General features: G+C 50.7%; 1 long non-coding RNA gene across 2 annotated transcripts; it reads right to left on the reverse strand.

Moving 5' to 3' along the window:
• Nucleotides 1-10,804: 10,804 nt before the first annotated feature.
• LOC149749086 (uncharacterized) lies at nucleotides 10,805-19,187 on the reverse strand. 2 transcript variants are annotated; one of them, XR_016393188.1, is made up of 3 exons: nucleotides 18,312-19,187; nucleotides 16,292-17,381; nucleotides 10,805-16,199 (listed from the first exon to the last, which is right to left on the reverse strand). It is a non-coding gene; the product is annotated as an uncharacterized LOC149749086 (long non-coding RNA). The 2 variants fall into 2 exon arrangements; XR_016393187.1 differs by lacking the exon at nucleotides 18,312-19,187 and having other exon boundaries at nucleotides 16,292-16,454; nucleotides 16,743-18,305.
• Nucleotides 19,188-21,009: the final 1,822 nt, after the last annotated feature.

The following is a 21,009-nucleotide window of genomic DNA, read 5'->3' on the forward strand; positions in this document are numbered from 1 at the left end:
AGGCGTAAAGCAAGAGGAAGAGAGAATGGGCAGCTCTCGGTCCCCTTTTTAATGAGCTCTCCTTTCCAACTTCTCCTATATCTCACTGGTCAGAACTAGGTCACACGCCACACCTGGCTGCAAGGGAGGCTGGGAAATGTAGTCTTTGGTGGGACACATCTAAAACAGGGTTTCCTTGGAAGGGAAGAAGTGAGGCAGCAATGTCAGCAATACTGTCTTTCTCCCATGGCTCTCCCACTCCCTGGCTGAACAATTCCCCACACCCCTCGTGTGGACACGTAAAATTCAGACTTCTTTCTCCGACCTGCAAACCCTTCACCATCTAGCTTCTACTGCCCTGTTCCACCTCTCCCCAGGCCTCTCCTTCTCTTGTCCCCAGACCTGATTCTCATCCCAAGGTGAAAGTCACGTTGTGGTCACTCCATGTGTCCTCAGTGCCCTGACCAGGGCCTGGCACCAGGCCAAGGCCAAGATGTACTGAAGGAATAGGTGTTGAGGCGTTCTCTAGGGCTGTGCACGACCCCAGGGTCATTAGCGACATATAAGAAGCAGTTCTGTTCGGTGTCACCACCGTCACCGCGAGGTCCTGCCCCTGCAGATGGAAACAGCCCGAGGGCTCTGAGAGATCGGGGTGGACGGCCGAGCCACGACCCCTCGACAGAGGAACTGCCGGCTGCGTGGTCCCCGGAGGTGAACACAGCTCAGCTGCAGATACCTCTGAACCATACCGCGCACTTAGGAAGCAAACAAAGGGATGTTTTAAAGGTTGACGTTGCCGAGGCAGGCGGCAGCATGGAGAGGCCAGTTTTGGGCAGAGATGCTTGCAGAGCTTACGGGGGGGCCTCTCTAAACAGCCATCAACCCCTTATTCCTGTTCATGGTGAGGACGGTGTGGTCCAGAGAGGCGGAGAGGGAGGGGACCAGATGGCCCAGTATGTGCCCCTGGGCACCAGGCACTGTGCACAGATTTCCAGGTGATGGTTCACTTCTGGAGATGGAGTAACTGAGGTTCACAAAGGTTAAACAGCCTGGTTGAGGTCACTAGGCTGACTCTGTTTTATTTTATTTTTCTGATTCTTCACCTCGTATTATCTTATCGCTGGCTTTTTCTACCCTCCCTCCCTCTCTTAAGCTTCCTTCTTCTCTCCCTCCCTCCTTCCCTCTCTCTTTTTTTAGGAATAATTTCATGTAGTAAAATGCACAGAACTTAAGTATTTGATGAGTTTCTCCAAACGTATACACTCTGTAACCACTGCTTCCATCAAGATGAAGAGCGTTTCCACCTCCCAAATCCATTGCCCTCCCATCCCTTTCCAGTCGACTCCCCTCCCCCTCGGAAAGCAACCCCTGTTCTGATTCCTGCCTCTGTGGGTTTGGTTTTGCCTGTGTCTGAACTTCATACACATGGATTCAGCTCATGTATAGGCTGCTTGTTTTGTTTCCTTACAAATGGCGTGGGGAATCCAGGGCCATGTGGGGAAGGGCTGTGGTCAGGGGTTGTCGGCTAAGGGAATAAAAGGCACAGCGCCGTCTGTACGGCGCGTCCTTCAGCCCAGCGCCCGCAGCAGGGCTGCATGTCCACTTCACTCCTCTCCTTCCCGGCCAGCCGTGCTCCCAGCCTCCCCCAAGCACTGACCCGCTATCTCTCTGGGAAGCGTTCCCTGACCCACCGGCTGCTGTGTGCTCCCCTTGCCTGGAACTTTCCTTCAACACCCTCAGCGCAATCGTGATGAAATCACCGGTGGTGTTATTTTTATTCAACACCTGTGTCCCCCACACACACGAGGTCAAGTGTGTCATGGTCACATCACATGCCCAGGTGTAGCTTGCTCCAGTGCTTACACATCTTCAGTAAAGACTTGTTGAACGACTGTAGGAGTGTGTGTGTGTGTGTGTGTGTGTGTGTAAAGGCTGTGCTACAGGAGAGAGGAAAAGGGAGTATGGGCGAGTGTGGGCTGAGGAACACAGAGGGGCACAGGGGCAGCCCTGCCTGGGGAGGCTGCAGGGCAGTACCTCAAGGGGTGCTGATTCAGCCTGGCACGGACCCATGCTTACTCCCTTTAAATCCTTACCAGCATCCCTAAGGAAGTTACCTCCATCACTTCCTTTTATAGACAAGGAAATGTCCGGCCTGGAGCCCATCTATCTCCTGCCTCAAGACTGCTCTGAAGAGGCAAGGGAGGAGCCAGGATACAGAGGAGTTTTTGCAACAAAGACCAGAGAGTGGAACATCAAAAGATTACTTTTGGGGCTTCCCTGGTGGCGCAGGGGTTAAGAATCCACCTGGCAGTGCAGGGGACACGGGTTCGAGCCCTGGTCCGGGAAGATCCCACATGCCGTGGAGCAACTAAGCCCGTGCGCCACAACTACTGAGCCTGCGCTCTAGAGCCCACGAGCCACAACTACTGAACCCACGTGCCACAACTACTGAAGCCCGCGTGCCTAGAGCCCGTGCTCCACAACAAGAGAAGCCACCACAATGAGAAGCCTGCGCACTGCGATGAAGAGTAGCCCCCGCTCGCCGCAACTAGAGAAAAACCTGCACGCAGCAACGAAGACCCAACGCAGCCAAAAATTAAAAATAAATAAATAAATAAATAAAATTTCCCAATTCATTCTGTGTATGTGAGGTTAAACAAGATGTCTTTAAATGAAAGAATAACAGGTATGATATTCCTGGCTAACTTTTGGTCAACCCTTTTTGGCACACTTTCCTAGGAACTGAGAAAGTGAAGGACTCTAAAAACTAGGTGACGAATCCCTGTGCAAACCAGGCGGTTTCCATCAAATTGAGAAGAATCTAACCAAGTCACCCACTGACTGATCAGTAAAAATAATTTAGATAATGAATCATTATTATGTGATTTTTTTTGGGGGGGGCCACATATCTTTGAAGGAGTTCAGAGAATTAAGTGACATTTCTATAACAAAAGTGCTTCCCTTCCCACAGATGTATTTATATTAATGAATTATTTCCATGCTTATATCTATAAATACAAAAAAGAGGAATAAAACCTACCTTGAACCATGTCTCATTTTAGCTATAAGTAATATTCATCCATGGATATCATGAGCTAATTCAGACAGCAAGGCCTGGATGGGACCTCAAAAAATTTCAACTAAATTTTTACTTTTATGTTCAATAAGTATCAGAATGTGTAACATAAGAGATTTTTGGTAATGGTAACTCAATCCAAAAGTAAATGTTTTAAGCCCATAGAGCCTTGGAATGAAAGGAGATTAATTTCAATTTATATAAGGATTTTTGTTAGAGAAAAACTAATGATTGGATAACAGTAAAATACTTTGGTCATACAAATATATGCTATTAAATTAGGATAAAATTCTGGAGGGAGTAGAATGAAAATATGAAGCCACAGAGGAAAAGAAACAGACAGTATGTTCGATTGTCAAAGAGCTTGTTCACAAGTTTTTAAGTGGAGGGTAAGTGGGGGTCAAATTTCTACAGAATTTAGATTACATTGATTATATTTATTTATTTATTTATACAAATTTATTTGTTTATTTTTGGCTGCGTTGCATCTTCGTTAATGCGTGTAGGTTTTCTCTAGTTGTGGCGAGCAGGGGCTACTCTTCGTTGTGGTGCACGGGCTTCTCATTGCGGTGGTTTCTCTTGTTGCACAGCATGGGCTCTAGGTGCTCGGGCTTCAGTACTTGTGGCACACGGACTCAGTAGTTGTGGCGCAAGGGCTTAGTTGCTCCACAGCATGTGGGATCTTCCCGGACCAGGGCTCGAACCTGTGTCCCCTGCATTGGCAGGTGGATTCTTAACCACTGCGCCACCAGGGAAGTCCCCATTGATTGTATTTAAAAGAGTGAAGTAACAATTTTATTTTAAAATGTGAATATTTTGGAAGTTACGTTATTTGCAACTGTGTAAATTTAGGGTAAAAAACTGAGAACCAACTTATACAAAGTTGAGAGAGTCAAAATATACAAGGGAGTACAACGGGGGTCCCTCTCCCAAATTTTTTAAGGCTTAGATGAGCAAAAAAGTTTTGAGATCACGACTTGAAGGATAGCTCTTCAACAGCGGACCACACTCCCATCTCCTCTCAAATGTTGGTGTGTTTTTTTCTCCTGAGCTGTTTATTACTCAACCTGAGTTTTTGAAAGGAGCCTGCACATGACATGCTGTGGAGGAGGGTCTGATCTTTTCAGGTAGAAAGTTGCAGAGTTGATCTTAACATGTTTCAGAGTGTTTGTCTCTTTCCCAACCCTATTCCCTTGAAGAACAGAAAACCTCTGGGGTAATCTTATTTGAATCCCCAGGACCAACATCAAGTCTCCTGGGACAGGGAGATCAAAGAGAGGCTGGCATCTCTGTGCAGGGAGCCTGCCGTGAGCTTCAGGGGATGCTGTGCTCCCAGGATTGGTGTGTTGGAGACGACAAGTGTCTTATCTTGGCCTCCTGAGCCCTCCCTCTTGGAGTCTTCTCTAGGTCTTCGTGCAGACCGGTGGTCGGTATAATAGTTGGGCTGGACCTGAGGCCAGCTCTTCAGTGTTCCTGGCAGGGTTGCTACGATGGCCACTCAAGAGAGACCCTAGGGAGCCACTGTTACTGACTAGCCACTGTTACTGACTTTTTTTTTTTTAATAAATGTATTTATTTTATTTGTTTATTTTTGGCTGTGTTGGGTCTTCGTTGCTGCGCATGGGCTTTCTCTAGATGCATCGAGCGGGGGCTGCTCTTCGTTGTGGTGCACGGGCTTCTTATTGTGGTGGCTTCTCTTGTTGTGGAGCACGGGCTCTAGGCGCACAGGCTTCAGTAGTTGTGGCTCGCAGGCTCTAGAGCACAGGCTCAGTAGTTGTGGCGCATGGGCTTACTTGCTCCGCGGCATGTGGGATCTTCCAAGACCAGGGCTCGAACCCGTGTCCCCTGCATTGGCAGGCGGATTCTTAACCCCTGCACCACCAGGGAAGCCCTTTTAATGATTTTTAAATGTACACTAATATATATAGACTACTATGTATAGCTAATGGATAGCTAATAAGAACCTGCTGTATAAAAATAAAATAAATTAAAAAAATTTTTTTAATACTGTTTTCTTTTTTTTAATTAATTAATTTATTTATTTTTGGCTGCGTTGGGTCTTCGTTGCTGCACACGGGCTTTCTCTAGTTGCGGAAAGCGGGGGCTACTCTTCACTGCGGTGCGCGGGCTTCTCGTTGTGGTGGCTTCACTTGTTGCGGAGCACCGGCTCTAGGCGCGCGGGCTTCAGTAGTTGTGACTTGCAGGCTCTAGAGCGCAGGCTCAGTAGTTGTGGCGCACGGGCTTAGTTGCTCCGCGGCATGTGGGATCTTCCCGGACCAGGGCTCGAACCCATGTCCCCTGCATTGGCAGGCGGATTCTTAACCACTGCGCTACCAGGGAAGCCCAGTACTGTTGTTTTTAAGACCATTCTCTTAGCAGTTTTTAAAAACTTAAGTCAGCATTGTCTTCCAGTGTTAAAGGCACCCCTCACCTCTGCATTGAACTTAAGGTGTCAATCAATACAAAGGAGTGGAACATACATCCTGAGACAATTCCATTGTGTGTAAATTCATACTATTTTAATTTTTTATGCAATCTGATGAGGAGATGAGCTCAGATTTAAAATTCTTCAAAGCACATTTACTGTAACAAGAACTGTTATGTATTAATACTGCAGTTTTCAATGAAGATTGACTTATGTTACAAGAAAAAAAAAGCAGACCACAGAAGGATGAGCTCGTTTTCCTGAAGTCCGTTCAGTCAGGACTGTGATTTGTGCTTCGTGCTTCTTTGTTTTAAAGCACACAGGTGATGCTTGCCAATGGGATTGTCAGCTGAGAACGCGTCTGCTAAGCGCAGGGAGGTTGGAGTCAGCCTGTTCTGGACAGGCCTGGCTCTCCTGCAGCGCTGGTGGGCCACAGGCTGGCTGTTGGCCTTTGGACAGGCAGGCTGGCCGGCCAGCAGGGAGAAGGGCCACAGCCAGGCCAGGTGCTGCTCCTGAGACAGGCAGAGCTCCTGGAAGCCTCCTGGTCTTCTAGGCAGTGTTGGAGTCTAGTCCCTACTTGCGTTGCGATGGAGGGTGAGATGTTGATTTTCCCAAAGGGCAGCTGGGCAGATGTTGGGAAGATCACCAGTAAAGGACATACGGACCCCAAACTTCTGTCTCTGCAAGAGCCACTGGCTTCCTCTGTGCCAGGGACTGACCTAAGTGCTTGTACCTAATCCTCAAACAGCCTGTGAGGGCAGAGTGATTGGAAACCCAGGCAGCCTGATTCTGCGCCACATCGTGTATGAGGCGCCACCGTGAACACAGACACGTTCTAGTCTCCGAAGGGGCGATTTAACTCTTACCTATTCTACTTAAAACTCTGTGATCTGGAGTGAGGCATTAACCCTCTCCGATCCTCAGTTTTCTCATCAGCAAAATGGTCCAGGCAGTGGCAGCTGCTCTGCCTGGGAAGGACTCTGCCATATCGGAAAAGTTTGTGCCTAAAATTAGAAGGCTGAGATCTCAATTTTGGCGTGTCGGATAAGATAACATAGGAGGACAAACCACACTTACTTTTGTGGCTTTCGTAATTGGCTCTGCTTGGAACACTGTCTGGCATTTTCTATGCCTGGGGCATCCCCAGCTGCCTCTTGGGGCCTGAGAACCTTCCCTCCCAAATCCCAAATACCGTAGCAGCTGCACCAGGGCTGGCAGCCATTAGGATGAGTCCCAGGTGGCCTCTTTTGGAAATTTACGGTGACTGGGCAGGAACTGCGTTCCTGCAATGGAGAGGATGAGGCCTGTCCTAGAGAGGCAGGGGTGTGGTGAGGGCAGTGGAATCCAAGTCCAGAGACCTGGGTCTCGCCCTACAAAACCACTTACTGTGTCATCTCAGGTGGGTAGCTTAACCTTTCCGAGCCTCATTCCTTCACTCAGCTGTACTCAAGGCTGAGCCCTGGGGACTCAGGAATGAGTCAAACAGGCCCTTCCCTACAGGCCCTGCCAGTTTCATGGGAGAGGCAGCCAAGGAAGCAGTGACAGGCAGTGGGATCCTTCTGCAGCTGAGAGGCAGTGTGCCTAGACATCAGGAGGACTTCTTGGAGGAAGTGAGGTCGGGGCACCATTTTCCTCCTCTGTTAATTGAGAGGGCTAAAATAACTAACATTTTTTTTATTTTGGAGTAGAATTGTGTTTTAAACTATTTTATCATAAATGTAATACATGCTCCTGATGAAAAATTTCAAGAGAACAGAAAGGTATTAGGTGAAATGTCTCTTTCCCTGCTCATCTCTGGAAGGAACTAAGTAGCGTCCACAGTTTCTTGTGTAGCCTTCCAGAAATGTTCTATGTGCGTGGAAACCTATGTGGGCAAAACATGAAAAGCCCAAATAAATAATAATGATGGCTCCTAGCTGTTGAGTGTTTCCTAGGTGCCAGCCTCAACGATGATGCTTGCTCTTTTCAATTAATATCTCTCTGACATGTTTCTTCCTCCATGATCAGCTTTTCAAGAGGCTGCAAAAGTAGCCTGGGAGGCAAGTGAATAAACATTTCCCACTGCCTTTGTCAGAATTGCCTGGATCCCACTGAAACCTCCCTATGGTTGAGTTACTGTTAGCTCAATTTTCAGATGGGGAAACTGAGGCCCAGAAAAGCACAGTGGGGTTCTGAGTCCACACGGCAACCAGAGGCAATTCCATGCCCTGATTAAACAACTGGGGCTCTGGGGCCAGAGAGAGGCCACACTGTCCTCAAGTCCTGGTTTCTGGAAGACAGCAGGACAACAGATAACCCAGGCAGGCGGGAGGCGAGCGTCAAAAGCCCCAGCTTCACTAGAAAGTGCAGGCTGGAGGGCAGGCCCGTCCTCCACCCGCAGGGGTCTGGGATCAATGCACAGGCCAGGCTCTCTGGATTCAGGTCAGTGTCCCTGTTCCCGCACACCCAGGTGCCCACACATCCCCAAATTCGTCATTGTGGCTGCTTTGATTGTCACTGGCTGGGTGACCCTGAGCCTGGGCAAGTCACTGGCCTTTCTTTTTCCTTTCTTTTTTTTTTTTCCTTTGTTTTTAAAAATTGAGGTGAGATCCATATAACACCAAATTAACTATTTCAAAGTGTCCAATTCAGTGGCCTTTAGTGCGTTCACAATGTCCAGCTGCCCCTCTATCCCCTTCCAGAACATTTTCATCACCACCAAGGAAGACTTGCACCCTTGAAGTAGTCACTCCCCAACACCCTCCCCGCAAGCCCCTGGCGGCCACCTGTCTGCTTCGCCTCTCCTGGATGTTTCATATACATGGAATCGTACAATATGTGGTCTTTTATGACTGGTTTCTTTCACTGAGCATCATGTTCTCGAAGTTCATCCATGTTGCAGCGTGTATGTCAGGGTTTCATTCCTTGAAACAGATAAATAACATTCCACACGTATTTTGTTTGTTTGTATTTTGTTTATCCATCGTTGTCTGCAGACATTAGGGCTGTCTCCACCTTTTGTCTACTGTGAACAGTGCTGCTATGACACTGCCCTTTCTCAGCCTCTGTTCTCACATCCGGAAAATTCAGATACTAAAAGTACCCCCCCTTCCCTTTCCCCGCTGGGGGCAGGGAGGGGCAGTATAGGGGTAGGGGATTAAGAGGTACGAACTATTAGGTATGCGATAAGCTACAAGGATATATTGCACAACATGGGGAATATAGCCAATATTTTATAATAACTATAAATGGAGTATAACATTTAAAAATTGTGAATCACTACACTGTACGCCTGAAACTTATAGAATATTGTACAGCAACTATACTTCAATTTTTCAAAAGTTTTAAAAAAAGTACCTACTTTGTGGGGTTCTGGGGAGGATGAAATTACTTATGGATGTAAAGCCATTACCTGGCACGCCACGACACTCCACTACCGCTTCGGTTGGGTGTTTACTAAACAACTTAACATTGATTGAGCACTTGCTGTGTACTGTTCTCAGTGCTTACCTGTTTTCAGTCATTTATGGAAATGTTTTCCATTCATTAATTCCTCCAGCAACTTTATGAGGTAGGTCTCAGTGATCAATTCCACTTTATAAAACACTAGGCCCAGGGGAATTCCCTGGCCGTCCAGTGGTTAGGGCTCGGCACTCTCACTGCCGAGGGCCCGGGTTCAATCCCTGGTCGGGGAACTAAGATCTCACAAGTTGCGTGGTGCGGCCAAAAATAAAATAAAAAATAAAAACAAACTTTAAAAAACAAAACAAAAACTAGGCCCAGAGAGGTTAGCTAATGAGCTGCCTGTGGAGGCAGGATCTGAACCCAGACCACGTGATCCTGAAGCCTCTGCTAGCGTACACTCGTGGGGGGTTGACACAGCTATCCTTAGTGACATCGCCTCCCAGCTGGGGACTGTGAAACACTTTCCCTTTCCTTTTTCTCTTGGGCTTTCTCTGTTCCACATCTCTGTAAGTGCTTGATTTGTTTTTTTGTTTGTTTTAAATTTTATTTATTTATTTTTTGGCTGCGTTGGGTCTTTTGTTGCTGCGCGTGGGCTTTCTCTAGTTGCGGCAAGCGGGGGCTACTCTTCGTTGCGGTGCACGGGCTCTAGGTGCGTAGGCTTCAGTAGTTGTGGCATGTGGACTCAGTAGTTGTGGCTTTCGGGCTCTAGAGCACAGGCTCAGTAGTTGTGGCGCACGGGCTTCGTTGTTCCGCGGCATGTGGGATCTTCCCGAACCAGGGCTCAAACCCGTGTCCCCTGCATTGGCAGGTGGATTCTTAACCACTGCGCCACCAGGGAAGTCCCACTTAATTGTTTTTACAATGAGAAGATCATAATTTTGTAATCGGAAAGAATCAGGAATGATTTTAGATGCTGACATGTTATATGTTATGTGAGAAGAGCTGAACCCAAAATTCCAGGTACAGCTTGATCTCAACCATCTTGAAAAGTGTACAGGAGACACCCAGTGTGGGGTGGGGAGGGCCTGTTTGCCAACATATTAATAAGGTTTGTCTCTGGGGGTCCGGATGGGGTGATCACGTGATTTTTCATATGAGTTTGGTCTCCTTCTAGCTTTTCCAACTTTATTTTGACGACAAACAATTATTGCTTTTATATTCAGAGACAAAGTGATTCTGAAAACAAAAGACAGATTTTCTCAGCTGGAACCCATGGGTGTTTCTGCTTCGGGCCCGGCCAGGCAGGTGGGTTTGATCTGCTGGGAACAGTCCAGGGAACACATGGGGAAGCTATCAGACGGGGGTTCCAGCACCGAGGGACATGCCCAGGGACTGCCAGCCCGACGCTGCCATTTGTCACCTCACCCCCAACCCAGGGATGCAGAGAGGACACTGCAACCCCAGGGCCTCACGTTCAGTACCTAGAGCGGGGGCACCTCACCCTGGGCTGCCCACCCATCCCGGCCACCTTGCCTTTACTTATGCACTGCTCCCACCTGGCATCCCCTCCCCCCTGCATTTTCCAAATCCTCACTCTCCTCAGGCACAATCAGCAAGACCCGGTGGAGCATTAAACAGAGCCGCCCGCCTCTGAAGGTGTTTGTCCTGGCTGCGGTGGACGAGGTATGGCCACAGCTCTGTCCTTCCTACCTCCTGGGGAGACAGTATTGCCTGTCCTGATCACGCCTGTGTTCCCGGGTTCTGGAACTGGGTCCGGCACACAGGAGGTGCTCAGTGCATGCTGAATGGATGGTATTGTCCTATCCTTATTCTAGAATGGAGACATCTGAGGCCCAGAGAGGTTAAGCAACTTGCCTAAAGCCACACAGGCAGAAGGATGCTTGCCGATGGAGGCTGGAGGCTGTCACATTTGACACCAGTACTCCTGGCCCCCACGCCTGCCCTCCCTGCCCTGGGTTCTGATTTCCAGGGGGAGCTGGTCCTCGGTGATGAACAAAGGGCTTTCGTGAAGGAGACGGGCAGCAGCACCACAGGGCCAGAGTTTCGATCCCAGTTCTGCCACATACTAGCAATGTGACCTCGAGCAAGCTTCCTGACGTCTCTGTGCCCCCAGTTTCTGCATCTGTAAAATGGGTACAATGGTGCTACCCACCTTGCATGACTGCCAAGGGGAGCAAGTGAACCATGCATGGTCCAGAGTACATCTGATGTCTGCTTATTCAAGGAAATTGAGCTTCTTAAGGGGTCAGCTGAGCTGCCGGGCGGAGCAGGGCACCCTGACCCATCGCGGCAGAGGCTGTTGGATTTTGGGCCGTGTGGTGGCAGCCAGGCCTCCTCCCATCGTGAAGTGGCCGTTGAGCCTCTCAATCTGACTGGACATCTCCGTAGCTCTCTCTCTCTGCGTGACCCACACTTGAGTCTGGAACCCCCATACCCTCACATGCCCTGATTTAAAGTGACCTCCCCCCCCACCCAGGAAAAAGAGTGAGTCAAGCCGACCGACAGGGTTGGGGACCTCTGCTGTAACCACGACGGCCAGAGAGATGGCTAAACCCGAAATGGCAATAACAGCAGGGACAGAGCTGCCAGAATAATTCCACCTGGGGGAGTCCAGAAGCTTCCTGGAGACGGTGTCATTCCGGCAGGGCTGCGACAGCTGGGTCAGAGTTTGACAAGAGAGCTGAGAGGAGAAAGACTTCTCGGCCGTGGACGGGATGGGGTGTGCAACGGCAGGGAGGGCAGAGGACGCTGCATCTGACACCATGGCCACCTCTGCTTTGGCAGGGCACCCAGAGCTGGCCTGACCTAACCTCGACAGCAGCTGACAGGAAAACAGGTCAGAGCGGGATGGACCCTGGCGGCTTTGCACGCGAGCTTGGCTGGGACACGCAGCCCGAGCGGGAGCGGAGGAGGGGGTGTGCTGGGCAGGAGTGTGTGACCGGGCTGCTCCCCCGCCTCCCAGGGGCTGCTACTCCCACCCTGATGTCCAGGCCTCCCAGTGAGTTTGCAGGCAGTCGTGGCTGGCTGGCCTCTGAGGGGAGCCGGAGGGCTGCTCCCCCTTCCTTGCCCAGCGGTCCTGACGCAGCTCCGCCCAGGAACCAGGCCGGCCTCACGTGCTCTGGATCTGCCCCTTCCTGCCAAGGGAATGGGCCAAGAGTGCGGCCCCTCTGAGGCTGTTTCCCTACAGCTCTGCAGTGAGCTTCCAGGGAGATAAAGTTTGAGAAAGTGCATGTGTTTATTTCTCTTTTTAAATTTTAACTTTTTGCCCACACCATGGGGTGTGCAGGATCTTAATTCCCTGACCAGGGATCAAACCGGGGCCCCCTTCAGTGGGAGAGCGGAGTCCTAACCACTGGACCACCAGGGAAGTCCCAGAGAAAGTGCGTTTAAACACAGGAAGCCCATCTGCAGAGGACCGTTGTTGCTGTAGCTAACACTATCATTACTTTGTTAGGCTTGACCCACGGGAGGCTGTTTCATTCAGCGGGAGAAGTCAGACACATCTGGATCTGAATTCCAGTTCTGCTTCTGGGCAGCTGTGGATCTGGACGGATTACTTCTTTGAACCTCAGGTTCCCCGTCTGTGAACATCTAGCACGAGTGCATCCCTAGGCTCTGGAGTGTGGGGTGGCCGGCCTCTGGGAAAGGCCAAGGTCGGCCCAGGAGGGCAGGGCCCGTCTGGGGCGGCTCCAGGTCAGAAGCAGCGTCCTCGCGGTCCAAGGCCAGGCCACTGCCCTGGCCTCCGACGCCACCCCTGCCCCTGCTTCCCCTCCCTCCCCCCACCAGTCTGAAGCGCTAACTCTCATAACCTCTCACCAGTGCATGAGCCCTCGCATTTCACCTAGAAAATGCTGTCAGCACCCCTTATACAAACAGCACAATTGAGCTGCTGCCATGGGCAGGCCCCATGCTGGGCCCACGAGGCCACAGGCCAGGGGACACAGATGGACAGCCGCAGCCAGCGCCCTCCACCGAAAGGCAGGTGGGAGGGCCGGGGCTTGGGGAGGGGTCAGGCAAGGCTTTCCTGAGGCAGCGGCCTTAGGCTGGGCCTTGGAGGGCCCCATGGCCCCCCCATCACCACTTCTCAAGTCCAGGTTCATTGTGGGTCCCCAGGGCCCAACGCACGCCTGGGGTTTGGGAGGGCCCAGTGCGTGTTCATGGAATAAATGAATGAGTGAGTGAATGAGACAGGGTGGAGAACTTTTCAGTATCTTTATATCCGACTCAGAATTCTTCCCAGGGAGAGAACTCAGCTCTGGGAGGTTATTTAGTCGGGCCTCTTAGGTGGCGATGGAAGCGTCAGGGGACGTTTGGTGACTGAAGGGTGGACAGTCCCCCTTGGCTACCAGGCATTCCTCTCACTCAAGAGGTGAGTGGGGCTCTCCCCAGTCTCAACGGCCCTCACTGTGCTGTGTGGCCTCAGTCTTCCCACCCATGAGATGGGGTTGTGACCGCAGTGTGCCCGGGGGTGCACACGGGGCTCTGTGGCTGGGAGGGTGAGCAGACACAAGGCTGCGCTCCTGCAGCTTCTCGGTCTGGGCTCTCTGGAGCCCCCAGGCTCCGTGGGCGGGCTTGTGGGGCATCCGGAGCAGACAGCTCCCTTTCATTCGCTCTCCCGGGCACCCCGGTGCCAGCTGTGCTGGCTGCCAGCACCGTCTTTAATTATCATGTCTGTCCCCACATCCAAAGTGGCCCATCTGCCTGAATGCAGTCATTGGGGCCCCCTAAAACCTGCGAACAGCTGGATTGTTGCCGCCAGAGAGCCTGGCAGGGCCTAGGTCAGCCCTTCCTTCCAGGGGAGGTGAATGAGAGAGACAGACAGACACAGAGAGGCAGACGGAGGCGGGGAGGGGGGGAAAAGAGAGAGATGGAGGTCTGAAGGCCCACAGACAGGGCGGGAGACAGAGAGAGAGACTACGGGGGCGCCCAGGGGTGGAGGTGGGGTGTAGGCGGGGAAGGGAGGAGGGAGAGGCGGCCTGGAGAGAACAGCCTGGCCACCAAGGGTTGGGCAGCCCCGCCAGAGCACACAGAAGCCTAGGCAGCTGCTGGAGGTGGGGAGACCCCCTGCAGCCCACCAGCAGCCCCCTCCTCCCTGTTCCTAGCCCTGTCCCCAGCCGTGGAAAACCCTCACACTCTCTCTCGCTCCCCAGCAAACACACGCGTGCTCACCGACACCCTTCACGCACACGCGGCATTCACACACTCACCATCACTCACAACTGCACGTGTGCCCGTGCTCCACTCAGCCCCGCGTACACGTGGCTGGCATGACCTGGGGCTCCCGTCTGCCGGGGAGGTGAGAACAGACCAGGCAGGCGCATGCCTGGGACTCTGTCCCCTGAGGCTGCTGGTGCCGTGGCCCACAAGTACCCCTGAATCGCCCGGAGGGGGTCCTGCGACCTCCTAGAGCTTCAGCAGGGTGGACGCTTGCTTGCAGGGGCTGCACAAGCCCTGCTTCAGAGCTGATTCTGCCTCCCCACCACCACCACCCCCGCATTCATTCCACAACCCAGACAGGCAGCCAGGGCCCCAGCCTTCAGAAAGCCTCTACCCAGGGTTTCTGCGTGGTGGGCCCACTGCCTTGTGCGACCCTGCTGCTCCCTGTCGGTCCCCGTGCGACATGCAGCTCCCGGTTTACGCTGGACACCAAAAATCCACTCCCAACAGGATCGTGGACGGAGGATCCGTGGACAGCCTCAGGGGATCCGGGGAGGGGCGGGCAGAAGGGGCCAAAGGAGCAGTGCCCACCATCCACGCTGAAGACGTCCAGACGTAGACGTCCAAGTACACCGCTGCCGTGGTCCGTACCTGGCCACCCCTCTCTGCCCTCTGCCAAGTTCAGGGCGGACCAGAATTGCCGGGTTGACCCCACGCCACCAGCCCTCGACCACTGATAGCTCAGAATATTCTGCCTTGAGTGGACAAGTGAGCTCTCTCACTTCTATTCCGATTAATCATATCTGTGAAAATGGATCTGTAACAGTTACAAAATCCGTGCAGCAGAACAACTCAAGATGAACCGTCAGTGAAGAGGGTTCCCAGTGCTCTGTGCCTCGAGGATCACAAGATAACTCAAGACTGTCGTTTTGGTGCATTCAAAACTGTTTTCCTACATTTACTTTTTTAAACCGTACTTTTAATTTAGGTATAATTCACAAAACATAAAATTTGTCATTTTACAGTACTGTACACAGTTCGGTGGTTTTTGACATATTCACAAGGCTGTGCATATGTCAGAAACTGTCTAATTCTAGAACATTTTCATCACCCCCAAAAGAAACCTTGTACCCATGAACAGTCACTCGCCATTCCTCCCTCCCCCAGCCCCTGGCAACCACCAATCTACTCCCTGTTTCTATCGATTTGCCTATTTTGGACATTTCTGATAAATGGAATCATACAGTATGTGGCCCTTTGTGTCTAGCTTCTTTCACTGAGCATCAGGTGTTTGAGGTTCACGCACACCTTCATATGTATCAGGATTCCGAGGGAATAATATTCCATTGTATGGCTATCCCACATTTTGTTTACCTATTCATCTGGCAATGACTACTTGAGTTGTTTCAAACAAACTTTTTTTTTTTTTGCGGTACGCGGGCCTCTCACTGTTGTGGCCTCTCCCGTTGTGGAGCACAGGCTCCAGACGCGCAGGCTCAGCGGCCATGGCTCACGGGCCCAGCCGCTCCGTGGCATGTGGGATCTTCCCGGACCGGGGCACGAACCCGTGTCCCCTGCAACGGCAGGCGGACTCCCAACCACTGCGCCACCAGGGAAGCCCCCAAACAAACTTTTAAGATACATTGTTCCAAAATTATTTTGGAAACAGTGTGCAGTTGACAACTCTCCTTTCTTAGTTTCCCTCTTCTGAGGTTAAGTCCTTCCTATGTTTAAATGTTTTTTCTTTTAGGAAATAATGGTGACTCTAGAGGAAAGTCTTTATGTATTTATTTATTTTTTGGCCTCGCCGCATGGCAAGGCGGCATGCGGGATCTTAGCTCCCCGGCCAGGGATCGAACCTGTGCTCCCTGCCGTGGAAGTGCAGAGTCTTAACCACTGGACCACCAGGGAAGCCACTAGATGAAAGTCTTAAACAAAATGTCCTTGGTGGGGAGGAACAGAGTCAGCAGCCCTAAATGGACTCCCAAACCTTTTCTCCTCCCCTGATCTGGAAGCCACGGGGCTGACGAGCCTGCAGATCTTGTTCTGTGGTGGCATCACTGATAGCTGACACAGGGTGCCTTCCCGTTTCATTAGAGCTTCCGTGCCATGGCGTTTTCAGGAATCCGCATCTGGGTGGAGAAGGCCGTTCCCAGCCTGTGGGGAAACAGACATTCTTTGTGCTCATCCTCTCCAGCCTGGAGGCTGATCTGTGCAGGGCAGGGGCTGGGAGGAGGAGAGGCACTTACAGCCACTGAGTCACCAAGATGTGGGGAGGTCAGGCCTGCGCTTTCACCTGGGTGCCTTGTTCCCTGCCTGAATCTTGCTGACTCAGAATAACAAGAAAGGATGGTTGTCAACTGCATACCGTGCTCCCCGGATAAGCTCAGGTCCCGGGTATCCGGGCTCGGGCTGGAAGGGTGGGAAGGTGATAAGGAAAGTAGCTCCATTGGATGTGTTGACAATTACATGTACATAGAGTTGATCATAAAAGCAATACAATAAAGCACATCGACATTTTTAAATAGGAGAAGAAAGGGAATTCCCTGGCGGTCCAGTGGTTAGGACTCCGCACTTCCACGGCAGGGGGCACAGGTTCGATCCCCGGCCGGGGAACTAAGACCCCACAAGCCGGGTGGCACGTCCAAAAAATAAAAAATAAAAAATAAAAGAAAATAGGAAAAGAAAGAAAAAATTCACCTCTAATCTCACCCCAGCAGGAGCACACTTATTCGCATTTTGATGAACTTTTAATTTGCCTAAGAGAAAAACAAGAGTTAAAAAAAAAACACTTAAAAAATTACAATAGCCTGATGTTGTGTAACCATCACCATTATTTATTTCCGCAACCATTTTCATCATCCCAAACAAAAACTCTGACACACTGAGTAATAACTCCCCACTCCTCCCTGCCTTTCACCCCACATAACCTCTATTCTACTTTCTGCCTCTGTGAATTTGTCTATTCTAGGTATCTCACATAAGTAGAATCATACAGTATTTGCTCTTCTGTGTCTGGCTTATTTCACTTAGCATGGTGTTTTCAAGGTACGTCCATTGTGTAGCATGTGTCAGAACTTCATTCCTTTTTATGGCCGAATAATATTCCATCACATGGATTGACCATGTTTTGTTTATCCATCTGCTGATGGACGCTTTGGCTGCTTCCATCTTTTTGGCTGTTGTGAATAATGCTGAACACTGGTGTATAAGTATCTGTTGGATTCCTGCTTTCAGCTCTTTTGGGTACATACCTAGGAGTGGAATTGCTGGGTCATCTGGTAATTCTGTTTCACTTTCTGGGGAACTGTCAAACTGTTTTCCACAGCAGCTGCATGACTAAAGGCCATTTAAAAAAATTTATCTTTAATATTGTTAAGACATCAATACTACCCAAAGTGATCTACAGAGTCAGTGCAATTCCCACAAAAATCCCCATAACATTTATTATAGAAATAGAAAAATCCATCCTAAAATTCATATAGAATCTCACAGACCCTGAATAGTGAAAACAATCTTGAAAAAGAACAATGTTAGGAGTCTCACACTTCCTGATTTCAAAACTTATTATAAAACTCCAGTTATCAAAACAGTGTGGTAATGGCTTAAAGACAGACATGTAGACCAATGGAATAGAATAGAGAGCCGAGAAATAAAACCTCGAATACGTGGGCAAATGATTTTCAATAAGAGTGTCAAGAGCATCCAATGGGGAAAGGACAGTCTTTTTAACAAACAGTGTTGGGAAAACTGAATATCCACATACAAACAAAAAAGTCGGACCCTTATTTAACACCATTGCCGGTACAATGCCGGTACAAAGCATCGCCGGTACAAAGTTATCACTTTAAAGCTATAGAGAAGATTATTTTTCAAATGGAAGCCTGATTGCAACACGGCACAGCTTGCAAAATGGATCTAAACATAGGCCTAAAAGTATAAAACGCTTAGAAGAGAACATTGGGGAAAAGCTTTATGACATTGGATTTGGCAATGATTTCTTGGATATGACACCAAAAGCACAGACAACAAAAGAAAAAATAGGTACATTGGACTTTATCAAGGTTAAAAACTTTTATGCATCAAAGGACACCATCAACAGAGTGAAAAGACAACGCATGGAAGAAAATATTTGCAGATCATACATCTGATAAGAAATTAAAATCCAGACTATATAAAGAACTATTACAACTCAACAACCAAAAGTTCCCAAACAACTTGTTGTAAAAATAGGGAAAGGCCTTGGTAGGTTTGATCTTCAGGTCCCACCTGGCTCTGAGCACCCTGGCTTTTCCAGTCATGGAGGCTTCTCCAAGAAGGAGGCAGCTGGCAAGAAGGAAGCCTGGACTTTTCCAGCAGGCTGAGTGCACCTTGCCCCCCCACCCCACCACCCCGGGCAATGGGCTGGAGGCTTTGAAAGAAAAGTGAGAACCCAGAGAGAGCTAGTGGGCTCCTTTGCCTGCCTCTCCTTGACTGGCCTGGTTCCAGCTTCCCCTGAAGGACTCTGCCCACCCCCAGCTGCGGGAATGGCTCTGTCACCCTGGCAGGGGGACCAGCCCTGGGATCTGAGCAGGGCTCATCAGAGCCGGGTGGCTGCCTCGGCCTCCCTCCAATATGGGATGCCAGCTCCCTGGGAAGCCATCTCTTCAACAGCAGGGACACCAGACAGGGGCCCTCGGTCCCCAGGTCGGGGCAAACGAGGAGCTCATTAGAGGTGAGAGAGACATGCGGTCCTTTCTGAGGTCCCTTCTGGTCGCTAGCACTTCAGGTTTAAGCCAAGAGGAGGGCTTGTTTCTTGGATTTGATGTCAAGAAAGTAGCAGGTGGTTTGGAGAGGCGCTTGGGATGGTCGATCCTAGGAGTGGCCGGACGGAAGCTGCAGCGGCAGGAAGAGGGGGCGTGTCTAGAAATAACAGCACGGATGCTGGCCGGCGGTGAGCACCGCGCCCTCATCGCTGCTTCTTGTCTCCACCCACAGACTCCTGCAGAGTACCCCTCTGCAGAGAAGCCTCCCTGGCCACGTGGCTACATTCCCCTCCTCCCTATGGGTCCTTGGCTAGAATGACACGTCCGGAGCAGTACTCTGTCCCCTGTTCTTTCCTTAGTGCCTACAGCAGCGCCTGGCGCATAGCAGGTGCACGAGAAATACACACCTGAGGAATGAATGCATCCTGTGAAGGGAGTTTACTTTCAACAGTTTTTTCAGACAGGCTGTATAACTCCTCTGAGAGCACACAGCCAGAAAGAGGCAGGGCTGCGATTAGAACCAGGTCTCTTTCCAGGAGTCAGAACCTGGGAGCCCACTGCCGGGGTGGGTGGTGTCTGCACATGCTTCTCTCTGTGCAACGTGACAGGACATCCTGTCACGTGCTAGTACATGCACACGTTCCCGGGAGCCGAGCCCTGGGATTGGCAGGAGGTTCTGTGCTGTCCTGGAGGATGACAGCCTCCTCCTCTCTCCTGCTGAGGGTTTATTCCTCCAAGCCTGGCTTAAGCGACACCTCTTTTAGGAAGGCTTCCCTGGGTGTCCCCAAGTCCCCTTCCTCCTCTAGACAGTTCTAGAATCTTGTACAAAGTCCTGCCAGGGCGTCTGTCGTGGCGAATCACAAGTACAGCAGAAAGACCTGGGGCAGGTCTGCCTGGACTAGAATCTGGACTTGCCAGTAGCTGTGGGATCCTGGGCGCATCAATTCGCCCTCCCCCTGCCCCACCAGCATGGCTCTCTCACCCGGACAGTGGAGACACTAGTACCCTCTCTGCCAGGGCCGCCATAACACAGGACCACAGAGACAGGGCTTAAACAACAGAAACTCATGTTCTCACAGTTTTGGAGGCTGGAAGTCCAAGATCAAGGTGAAGCCTCTCTCCTCGGCTTGCAGATGGCTCTCTTCTCCCTGTGTCTCCATATCACCTTCTCTGTGTGTGTGTCTGGGTCCTAATCTCCTCTTATGAGGACACCAGTCCTATTGGCTTAAGGCCCACCCTAGTGACCTCATTTTAACTTGATCACCTCTTTAAAGGTCCATCTCCAAACAGAGTCAAACTCTGTGGTACAGGGGGTTAGGGCTGCAGCATCTGGATTTGGAGGAAACACAATTCAGCCCTTGGCACGGCCCCTAACCTGACCCTCGAATTCCCTATATAATGCCCCTGACAAGGGGTTTCCCCACCTTGGCTTGCACACCTCCAGTGATAGGGAGCTCTGTACCTTCCCAGATGGTAAGTGGTGATGGTGACTTCCAGCGGGTGGCTGCCATCCTTCTGAGCAGCCCCGCGTGGAAGCTAATCCCTCTGGCCCTGGAGAAATGGAGAGGGCCATCTCACAGTCTTGAACAATTCAAAACAGGTTGGTTTCTCCCCAAACAGTGAGAGAGCTTGCTTGTTTTGGAAGACAAATTCAAAGGCAGAGACCTGTTGGTGGAGTTATCTGTGTTTTGTTATCTGTCTTGAGCAGAAGTGCTTTGGAATACCCAAACAGCATGGATGCCTTGTTTGCACAGATAAATGTCAAATCTGCACCCAAAGGAGGTTATAAAAAAGCCACGTTGGGGGCTTCCCTGGTGGCGCAGTGGTTGAGAGTCCGCCTGCCGATGCAGGGGACACGGGTTCGTGCCCCGGTCCGGGAAGATCCCACATGCCACGGAGTGCCATGGCCGCTGAGCCTGCGCGTCCAGAGCCTGTGCTCGGCGACGGGAGAGGCCACAACAGTGAGAGGCCCGCGTACCGCAAAAAAAAAAGCCACCTTGGGAGGAGGGCATGGTTTTAGGGGCGGCCACTGCGAAACTGCAAATTATTTTCTTCCCCACCCAGATGAGTTGGATTGTTCTTGTGTTATCCTAGCCAGATGGCAAAAGGCTGCCACCAGGGACGCTCTGATAGTCTTACGCGATTCAGTTTGGCTTTAAAAATCCATTCTCAGAGCTCAGCAGATGAAGCAATTTTTTTTACCCTGATGTCATTCTATTTTT

Source organism: Delphinapterus leucas, chromosome 5 (assembly GCF_059928025.1).
Source record: "Delphinapterus leucas isolate spDelLeu-1000000601 "Yukka" chromosome 5, BTC_Dleu_Yukka2, whole genome shotgun sequence".
NCBI classification, from domain to species: domain Eukaryota; kingdom Metazoa; phylum Chordata; class Mammalia; order Artiodactyla; family Monodontidae; genus Delphinapterus; species Delphinapterus leucas.